Source organism: Daucus carota, chromosome 3, assembly GCF_001625215.2.
Source record: "Daucus carota subsp. sativus chromosome 3, DH1 v3.0, whole genome shotgun sequence".
NCBI classification, from domain to species: Eukaryota; Viridiplantae; Streptophyta; class Magnoliopsida; order Apiales; family Apiaceae; genus Daucus; species Daucus carota.
Genome location: NC_030383.2, coordinates 57,367,131 through 57,378,589, shown reverse-complemented (window position 1 = coordinate 57,378,589; position 11,459 = coordinate 57,367,131). Strand labels below are relative to the sequence as shown.

General features: G+C 33.0%; 1 long non-coding RNA gene across 4 annotated transcripts; it reads left to right on the top strand.

Annotated features, from left to right (window-relative positions):
* The first annotated feature begins 545 nt into the window (after positions 1–545).
* Positions 546–11,423, top strand: LOC135151338 (uncharacterized). Of its 4 annotated transcripts, none has more exons than XR_010290147.1 (5): positions 547–1,857; positions 3,656–3,850; positions 4,707–8,175; positions 10,027–10,221; positions 11,078–11,423. It is a non-coding gene; the product is annotated as an uncharacterized LOC135151338 (long non-coding RNA). The 4 variants fall into 4 exon arrangements; XR_010290144.1 differs by having other exon boundaries at positions 549–1,857; positions 4,707–8,228; XR_010290145.1 differs by lacking the exon at positions 3,656–3,850 and having other exon boundaries at positions 546–1,857; positions 4,707–8,228.
* Positions 11,424–11,459: the final 36 nt, after the last annotated feature.

Below are 11,459 nucleotides of genomic sequence, written 5' to 3'. Positions count from 1 at the left end.
CCACGTATTAGCTATATAATTTTAGAAATATATTATAAAAAATTTAGTCATTCTCTAAATCTAGATCCACTTTTTATTCTTTTCTAACTCATTTTTGATTTGATTTGTAATAATTAAATATTTATTTATCACTTTTTACACATTCCTTCTCACATTTTTTATATTATATTTTTGCTATTAGTAGATCTTCAATTTAATACTACTATAACAATAACATGAACCGCAATTTAGAATATTATTTGAGTTGTCATTTGATATAATATCCTTATCAGTAGTAATGTGTGATATTGTATTTGGTTTAATTCAGCATTTCATTTATTTTGCTTCATGATTTATGAGAAGATAACAAACTAGTTTTCAATACATATGTATCAATAATTTTAACGCCTGTCTAGATATGTCTAGATATGACCTCAAAATAAGGTCAAGGTCGACCAGTGAGACGATGGGGATAAGCCTCATCGTCGAGAGGGAAACAGCCCGGATCACCAGCTAAGGCCTCTAAATGACCGCTCTGTAATATCCCATATTATTAAATTTAGATTTGATTATTATAAATCTATTTGTCTAAATATTATTGTTGGCTTTAGTTGAAAAGTGAATTGACTATGTGAATAGTTTTATGTTATGATACTTGTTCAATGGATTAATATGGATTATACTGATTATGCGTCCTCCTTCTTTCTCTGATTCCGAGGACGGAATCCCTATAAGGAGGGTAGATTGTAATAACCCGGATTTTAAAAATATTTTTATTAATATTATAAATGATTTTCTTAAAAAGAAAGGAATAAGATTTAATATTTTATTCCAGTTTAATGAGTTTACAAGGTTTTATATTTAAACCCCGGGTTATTGTGTTATTGATAAATAATTGTATTTTCAAAACTGATTTTCATATATTGTTTTGAAAATTCTGTATGAATATTGTGTGAATATATGTGTGTTATGTGATTAAGTGGTATTGGTGAATTTGTTTGTTAATTAGTTATGATTAATTATTAATATTATATGATTATTATATAATTTTGTGAACTTTGTATTATCTAGTTTATTGAGCTGAATGCTCATATGTGTTAGTATTTGAGAGATTTCAATTTCTATATGCTCAGGAGAAAATATAGTTTATTTGGATATTTTCATATCGATTTATGGAATGTTAGATGATTTTATAATCGATTTACGGATTTAATGGCGTATATGTATATTTATTGATTAATTATTTGACTTCCGTAAAAACCGTCCACTCGTAACGAGGTAGCAAATTTTCTTCCCGGAAGTTTCAACAAAACTCACCTTTAGCCTAATTTGAATATTTCAGACATTTTTCGTGTTTTGACTTTTTCGATCCGGAGTACGGTTTTTCCCGGAGTCGGTCCGGCGGAGTTTTTCGGGTATTGTAATTGTTGATAATTATCCAGTTTGTCTCGATAAACGTGAAACGAGATATTTTATTCATCTTTATCTTGTCATAATTGCAATGGGACCCGCAGACCAATAATTGAGTTAAAAAGCCCCGTTTTGATGATTATCTCGAAAACCAGTACCGATTGGACCCCGCTTTATTATATAAAGCTATTAAATACGTATTTTCATGTCATATACGATCCAAAGGGGTACCAATTATTTGTAAATATAAATAGACCTTTCTAGAGCTTATTTTCACCCGTAAAATCATTTCACCAGTTTCTCTGCACGAATACCGAGAGAAACCGAGCGGTGTTCTTCGTGTTCTTCATAATCAAACGAAGATTTGAAGGTGTTATTGGAGTCAGAATCAAGCGTGCGAATAGTCAAATCGAAGGTATCGAAGAGTAGAACCCAAATCAATCATAAAAAACAACATGAGATTCACAGGTAGGGAGTAATTGAAGTTTTAAAATTCGAGTTATCATGATTTAAATAGTGAATTTTTGTAAACGTGTTTGTTTGATTGTTTTGATGATTCTATGATGTAGAGCATGTTTTTCTCGTCGTTTTGGTATATTATATGTTGATTTTTGACTTCCGTAACATATAGAAAAGGGGGTTTGATTCTTGTGTTTAAATGTTCTTCGTGTTCTTGATTGAACTTGTCGGATTTTGAAGCTTTTGGCCGGATTTTTAATCTGATAAATCTGGGCTGTTCCTGGTTATACCATTAGAAAGATCTAGTTACAAGGAGCTTGTAGGTGTCTTTAAAACTAGCAAAGGAGGTCGGAATCAAACGCCGGAATCTGGAGAAGACTCGCCGGCGGCGAGATTTCTCCGAGATTTTCCGGACAAATTACGCATCCTTTGCTAATTCTGATGGTATAGATCGATTCCTGGTAGTTTAATCTTCGAATCTGCACCTGATGAATGAGTTTGGAGGTCGGGAGAAGAATCCCGGCGAGTTTCCGGCGACTGGGGGCGGTGACGGCAAGAAATTGCTGTTTAGCCCCCAGAGTTTTGAAGGTGGTGAAGAGTTTGTACTGGGGTTTCATTTCTGACGAATTGACCCCTGTAACTTTGAAAAGTTACAAAGTTGACCCTGCGACAAAGTTTTACACATTTACACTTTAAACCTTTTTAATTTTAATTTTCAAAAATTGTTTTATGTAATTATTTTAAATTCCAAAAATAGTTTTTAATTATTTCTTTATTCAAAAATAAATCTAAATTAGTTTATTAATTGATTTTAATTAGTAATTAATTATTTTAATTGGTCAATTAATTTAAATATTAATTGATTAATTATTTTAATTAATTATTAATTGATTTTAATTGATTAATTAATTGGATTTAATTATCCTTTTTGATTTAAAAATTCCGAAAAATAGTTTCGAGCTTTAAAATATTTTTCCAAATTATTTTCAAGGCTCGATAATTGTTTATGAATGATTTCAAGTCCAATTTCAAGTATTTGGGACTTGATTATTTATTCGAAAAGTGATTCTTTTATCGATTTTAATTCCGAAAAATGTTTAAAAATTCCAGAAAATTCCCGAAAAAAATCATTTTTAACCCAAGACTTGATTTAAGATCAATTGGGATGGGAAACCTTATGTGTTGTGTGTTGTCTGCTATTGGTTGGATGTGTTATGTGCCGATAGGAGAGTGAGAAAACTGTTTTGAGCATAACTTTTGATCCGTAAGTCGGAATCAAGTGAAACGAAAGAGAGATGAAAGCTTATAAAGTCTAGTTTAATATAACATAATAATATGATGGAGTCGAGAATGTGAATAATTGTTGTTAAATGTGCACAATGTGATTATATGTTATTTGATTGCTATTAATTGATGATTACGTGATATACATGTTTATTCATGATAGTATACAGGTGTGATAAAAGATTTGGATGACATAGTGTCGTGAGTTGATTGATATTGGATAAGAAGATATGGATTATAATGATTGGATTTGGTTGGTTGATTGTTGATTGAGATAGGATAACAGGTGGATAGTCTAATAAATAGACGAGATGGTGTCGGATTTTCGATAGGATTCATATGATAAGTGATTGGTAATATGTTATGTGGAATACGACTTGACTATATGATAGAGTCCAAGCATGATTACGTGTTAAGTGATATGTGATAAGTTTCAAGGGGTATATAAGTAGGTATCGATATACGTGATATGTATATGCGATATATTGTTTAGTGACTATAGTATTATCTTATTTTTGTAAAGGACTTAGACGAGACGTGTACACTCGAAGACATCAGGAAGTCGAAATGGTATTGCAAAACGAATAAGGGATGAATCGAGTAAGCGAAGCGATGTGGCGAATAGAGTATAGCTAGAGATGGTCTAGAGATTACGAGATGCATAGATTGTGAAAGTTGGAAGATGAGGTTGAGATGTGAGACTGGAGTCAGATTTACGGCAAGTATCCTAAACCCTTCTCTTGGATATATTGCAAATATTCTGATCCATTCCTTTGGTATATGTTTCAAGTATTCATACCTTTCTTTTCAATGTTCGAAAGTGCGAGTATTCTGACCCATTCTTTCTAATCTTCAAGTTTCTAAAGAATTTCCGTTTTACAAATTAATTCGAAGTTCAGATTGTCATTGAAGCATGTGTTGCTCAGTGATAGTTAGAGCTTTGAATGAATTGGGATCTTCTTGATTATTCAACCCGCCATTGTCATGCTGGTTTAGCAGGCTAAATTCAGTTGCTTAACCGATAATGGAGGATACTGAATAGTTGAGGATTTCCTGAACTGTGATTTATGAAATGAAGGATCATGATTTATGAATAGATTATTATCAAAGTTTGAATTGGAATTATTCTGTTGTTGATGATATTTATGATGATGTTCTGTTAATTTACATTGGCTTCTTGAATTGAATTAGAGAATTGGATTATTGTTTTTATATAAACCTGTGGACCAGATTCGTGGTCATATTAGGCCAATGAGTGCCTTGGATCCAGTGATAGAGCATGGCGGGGCCTGCTCGGGGTTAGTGCGGAACTGATCAGCTGCCTAACCTTGGTTTTAATTAAAATGTGATAGTCCAATTCAATAATTCTTTTGGAAAGATTGAATTCCTCAGTATTCAATTGCTGCAAGGTATTGTGATTTTCTTATACAATACCTAAACTCGTGAACTCAGGTTGAATCCTTTTATATCTTGAACTCGTGATCTTCTGTTATATCATTTCAGAACTATCATTGTTTATTATTACTTGCTGAGCATTGTTGCTCACCCTTGCTATTCCTTTTTAACCATTTCAGAAAGGCTTAAAGATGAGATGATTGATTGAGATTGTGAATAAGGCTAATGCTAGGCGAGGAGACAGAGTTGAGGATCCAGTGGTCGAGGAGTGTTCAGGAAAGTTGATGAGGTTGGTGCAAGCTGGAATAGTTGACAGTGATTCTTCTTATCGAAGATGATCTGATTTGGTAAGAGATGTTGGTAATAATAGTGGTAGATTCTAATTTCAATACTGTAACCTGGATGCGATCCTGTTGCTTTTAGGGGGTTTAAATGTTCTCTTTCGAATCATTTATTAAAGTTTAAATGTTCTCGTGAAATTCTCCTATTATGGCTTTCAAGTTACAAATTCAGGTTTTGAAATCATTTGATTTATGTTCTCTTTCAAATATTCTCCGGTTTTAAATTCTTTTGATTTTCATTATCTTTTAAAAGAAAAAAAAAATACAGGTTTTCAAAAGTGTTTAAAAATGGGTTTTATGTGGTGACGTCAGAATCCAGACCCCCGGATTCTCGGACTGTCACAGTTGGTATCAGAGCAACAGGTTATAAGTATTTGAAATTAGAATATAGATCCTAGTTATAGGTTTTCTAGAGAAGAATGTGATGTAACCTCACATAGAGGTATGGTCGGACTATTTAGGAATAGTCTAGAAATGTGAGTGAAGCATAGAGTTTAGTTAGATGATCAAATTAAGTGTGGATATTTAAAGAGATTAGGATTCTTAAGTTTAGACGTATGATTTCTAGTATGTTGATTAATTGAGATGGTGAATTGTGGAAAAGGTCAGTATTAGACCTATATAGAAGAGTTTGATAGTGAATGATTGAGTTGAGAATGGTGAAAATGCAGAGTTCAGAGTATTCTGACTATATTGCATATTTGAAATTGGATTATTGTATTGATTTGAGAATGATAAAGATGCATGGTTCATAGTATGTTGACCATGTCAGATATTTGGAAAAGGTATATGGTGTTAGTAAGATATGAAGAGTTAGTGTAAGATATTAGTTGTACTGAATTCGGAGGAGAGAGTTGTAGATAGAAGTTGATAGATGAGAAGTGAATGATAGAGAGTACGTGGAATTGAGTCCAGTTATTAGAGATGATGTCTACGAGTAAGTTAGAACGTTAGTCCTCGACGACGACGCTTCAAGCTAATCGGGACTTCAAACGATATCAAGGTGGGCCCATAACCCACAGGTTGACGAGTCAGAAAATAGAAGATACGCTACGTGTTGTGCTATGGAATTCAAAGGCAACTGGATGAAACATGAGGACGTGAACTACTTGGGCCAGACTTATTACGAACTATAACATCTACGATGACATCTTACGAGGCTATTACGAGTCAAATCGATTGATTATCGAGAACGTTGAAAGGATGACATAAATTGAATAACGATTTCGTAAAGTAGAGTGGGAATTTGAGAAGACCTTGGCAATACCTCTCTTCAACTAAAAATTCTTTTGATTGTTTTCTCATCAGTGAGATATTATCATGATATCTTTTCTACAAAAGTTTTGATAAATGAGATCTTCAATTTCTCAAATTCTAAGATGACATTGATATTGATTATTGGTATGAGTTGGAAAGCAAAGATGTGTGATAAAGGTTTGTTGTGAAGAGATAGTGATGTTCCTTGATATTGTTTGACATTTCTTGACATTCCTTGATACCCTTTCATCTTCCTTGATATCCCTTGATGTTCTTTGATATCTTTGATATTCCTTGACATTCTTTGATATTCCTTGACATTTATTCAATTTGATTGGGATGAACAACCCTATTTATAGGGGACACAAGGTATACCTGTCTGTGTGATAGGAGTTGGATGGGACGCCATCACTTGTGTGTGTTGTGATTACAAGAAGGTTAACAACCTTTAGTAGTGTCTAATGTGGACACGCAACACCAAGTTCGTTGATCATGTAGATCTCTCAGTCACTCCTTTATTCCAAGGTGATCTACTTTGAAAATATCTTGTTCCTCTGAAATTTCCAAAGATTGATTCTTGGGAAATGAATTCTGCAATTGTGAAAGTTGATTCTCCAATTTCTTTAAAGCTAAAGGTATGCCAAGGCCGATCAAAGGGAATGATGATACGTTATTACGAAGCGTATAGTGGAATCTTATAAGTGATACGTTTGAGTTCTCTTTGCGGATTCCGAGGGCGGAATCCTTATAAGGGGGGTAGAATGTAATATCCCATATTATTAAATTTAGATTTGATTATTATAAATCTATTTGTCTAAATATTATTGTTGGCTTTAGTTGAAAAGTGAATTGACTATGTGAATAGTTTTATGTTATGATACTTGTTCAATGGATTAATATGGATTATACTGATTATGCGTCCTCCTTCTTTCTCTGATTCCGAGGACGGAATCCCAATAAGGAGGGTAGATTGTAATAACCCGGATTTTAAAAATATTTTTATTAATATTATAAATGATTTTCTTAAAAAGAAAGGAATAAGATTTAATATTTTATTCCAGTTTAATGAGTTTACAAGGTTTTATATTTAAACCCCGGGTTATTGTGTTATTGATAAATAATTGTATTTTCAAAACTGATTTTCATATATTGTTTTGAAAATTCTGTATGAATATTGTGTGAATATATGTGTGTTATGTGATTAAGTGGTATTGGTGAATTTGTTTGTTAATTAGTTATGATTAATTATTAATATTATATGATTATTATATAATTTTGTGAACTTTGTATTATCTAGTTTATTGAGCTGAATGCTCATATGTGTTAGTATTTGAGAGATTTCAATTTCTATATGCTCAGGAGAAAATATAGTTTATTTGGATATTTTCATATCGATTTATGGAATGTTAGATGATTTTATAATCGATTTACGGATTTAATGGCGTATATGTATATTTATTGATTAATTATTTGACTTCCGTAAAAACCGTCCACTCGTAACGAGGTAGCAAATTTTCTTCCCGGAAGTTTCAACAAAACTCACCTTTAGCCTAATTTGAATATTTCGGACATTTTTCGTGTTTTGACTTTTTCGATCCGGAGTACGGTTTTTCCCGGAGTCGGTCCGGCGGAGTTTTTCGGGTATTGTAATTGTTGATAATTATCCAGTTTGTCTCGATAAACGTGAAACGAGATATTTTATTCATCTTTATCTTGTCATAATTGCAATGGGACCCGCAGACCAATAATTGAGTTAAAAAGCCCCGTTTTGATGATTATCTCGAAAACCAGTACCGATTGGACCCCGCTTTATTATATAAAGCTATTAAATACGTATTTTCATGTCATATACGATCCAAAGGGGTACCAATTATTTGTAAATATAATAGACCTTTCTAGAGCTTATTTTCACCCGTAAAATCATTTCACCAGTTTCTCTGCACGAATACCGAGAGAAACCGAGCGGTGTTCTTCGTGTTCTTCATAATCAAACGAAGATTTGAAGGTGTTATTGGAGTCAGAATCAAGCGTGCGAATAGTCAAATCGAAGGTATCGAAGAGTAGAACCCAAATCAATCATCAAAAACAACATGAGATTCACAGGTAGGGAGTAATTGAAGTTTTAAAATTCGAGTTATCATGATTTAAATAGTGAATTTTTGTAAACGTGTTTGTTTGATTGTTTTGATGATTCTATGATGTAGAGCATGTTTTTCTCGTCGTTTTGGTATATTATATGTTGATTTTTGACTTCCGTAACATATAGAAAAGGGGGTTTGATTCTTGTGTTTAAATGTTCTTCGTGTTCTTGATTGAACTTGTCGGATTTTGAAGCTTTTGGCCGGATTTTTAATCTGATAAATCTGGGCTGTTCCTGGTTATACCATTAGAAAGATCTAGTTACAAGGAGCTTGTAGGTGTCTTTAAAACTAGCAAAGGAGGTCGGAATCAAACGCCGGAATCTGGAGAAGACTCGCCGGCGGCGAGATTTCTCCGAGATTTTCCGGACAAATTACGCATCCTTTGCTAATTCTGATGGTATAGATCGATTCCTGGTAGTTTAATCTTCGAATCTGCACCTGATGAATGAGTTTGGAGGTCGGGAGAAGAATCCCGGCGAGTTTCCGGCGACTGGGGGCGGTGACGGCAAGAAATTGCTGTTTAGCCCCCAGAGTTTTGAAGGTGGTGAAGAGTTTGTACTGGGGTTTCATTTCTGACGAATTGACCCCTGTAACTTTGAAAAGTTACAAAGTTGACCCTGCGACAAAGTTTTAAACATTTACACTTTAAACCTTTTTAATTTTAATTTTCAAAAATTGTTTTATGTAATTATTTTAAATTCCAAAAATAGTTTTTAATTATTTCTTTATTCAAAAATAAATCTAAATTAGTTTATTAATTGATTTTAATTAGTAATTAATTATTTTAATTGGTCAATTAATTTAAATATTAATTGATTAATTATTTTAATTAATTATTAATTGATTTTAATTGATTAATTAATTGGATTTAATTATCCTTTTTGATTTAAAAATTCCGAAAAATAGTTTCGAGCTTTAAAATATTTTTCCAAATTATTTTCAAGGCTCGATAATTGTTTATGAATGATTTCAAGTCCAATTTCAAGTATTTGGGACTTGATTATTTATTCGAAAAGTGATTCTTTTATCGATTTTAATTCCGAAAAATGTTTAAAAATTCCAGAAAATTCCCGAAAAAAATCATTTTTAACCCAAGACTTGATTTAAGATCAATTGGGATGGGAAACCTTATGTGTTGTGTGTTGTCTGCTATTGGTTGGATGTGTTATGTGCCGATAGGAGAGTGAGAAAACTGTTTTGAGCATAACTTTTGATCCGTAAGTCGGAATCAAGTGAAACGAAAGAGAGATGAAAGCTTATAAAGTCTAGTTTAATATAACATAATAATATGATGGAGTCGAGAATGTGAATAATTGTTGTTAAATGTGCACAATGTGATTATATGTTATTTGATTGCTATTAATTGATGATTACGTGATATACATGTTTATTCATGATAGTATACAGGTGTGATAAAAGATTTGGATGACATAGTGTCGTGAGTTGATTGATATTGGATAAGAAGATATGGATTATAATGATTGGATTTGGTTGGTTGATTGTTGATTGAGATAGGATAACAGGTGGATAGTCTAATAAATAGACGAGATGGTGTCGGATTTTCGATAGGATTCATATGATAAGTGATTGGTAATATGTTATGTGGAATACGACTTGACTATATGATAGAGTCCAAGCATGATTACGTGTTAAGTGATATGTGATAAGTTTCAAGGGGTATATAAGTAGGTATCGATATACGTGATATGTATATGCGATATATTGTTTAGTGACTATAGTATTATCTTATTTTTGTAAAGGACTTAGACGAGACGTGTACACTCGAAGACATCAGGAAGTCGAAATGGTATTGCAAAACGAATAAGGGATGAATCGAGTAAGCGAAGCGATGTGGCGAATAGAGTATAGCTAGAGATGGTCTAGAGATTACGAGATGCATAGATTGTGAAAGTTGGAAGATGAGGTTGAGATGTGAGACTGGAGTCAGATTTACGGCAAGTATCCTAAACCCTTCTCTTGGATATATTGCAAATATTCTGATCCATTCCTTTGGTATATGTTTCAAGTATTCATACCTTTCTTTTCAATGTTCGAAAGTGCGAGTATTCTGACCCATTCTTTCTAATCTTCAAGTTTCTAAAGAATTTCCGTTTTACAAATTAATTCGAAGTTCAGATTGTCATTGAAGCATGTGTTGCTCAGTGATAGTTAGAGCTTTGAATGAATTGGGATCTTCTTGATTATTCAACCCGCCATTGTCATGCTGGTTTAGCAGGCTAAATTCAGTTGCTTAACCGATAATGGAGGATACTGAATAGTTGAGGATTTCCTGAACTGTGATTTATGAAATGAAGGATCATGATTTATGAATAGATTATTATCAAAGTTTGAATTGGAATTATTCTGTTGTTGATGATATTTATGATGATGTTCTGTTAATTTACATTGGCTTCTTGAATTGAATTAGAGAATTGGATTATTGTTTTTATATAAACCTGTGGACCAGATTCGTGGTCATATTAGGCCAATGAGTGCCTTGGATCCAGTGATAGAGCATGGCGGGGCCTGCTCGGGGTTAGTGCGGAACTGATCAGCTGCCTAACCTTGGTTTTAATTAAAATGTGATAGTCCAATTCAATAATTCTTTTGGAAAGATTGAATTCCTCAGTATTCAATTGCTGCAAGGTATTGTGATTTTCTTATACAATACCTAAACTCGTGAACTCAGGTTGAATCCTTTTATATCTTGAACTCGTGATCTTCTGTTATATCATTTCAGAACTATCATTGTTTATTATTACTTGCTGAGCATTGTTGCTCACCCTTGCTATTCCTTTTTAACCATTTCAGAAAGGCTTAAAGATGAGATGATTGATTGAGATTGTGAATAAGGCTAATGCTAGGCGAGGAGACAGAGTTGAGGATCCAGTGGTCGAGGAGTGTTCAGGAAAGTTGATGAGGTTGGTGCAAGCTGGAATAGTTGACAGTGATTCTTCTTATCGAAGATGATCTGATTTGGTAAGAGATGTTGGTAATAATAGTGGTAGATTCTAATTTCAATACTGTAACCTGGATGCGATCCTGTTGCTTTTAGGGGGTTTAAATGTTCTCTTTCGAATCATTTATTAAAGTTTAAATGTTCTCGTGAAATTCTCCTATTATGGCTTTCAAGTTACAAATTCAGGTTTTGAAATCATTTGATTTATGTTCTCTTTCAAATATTCTCCGGTTT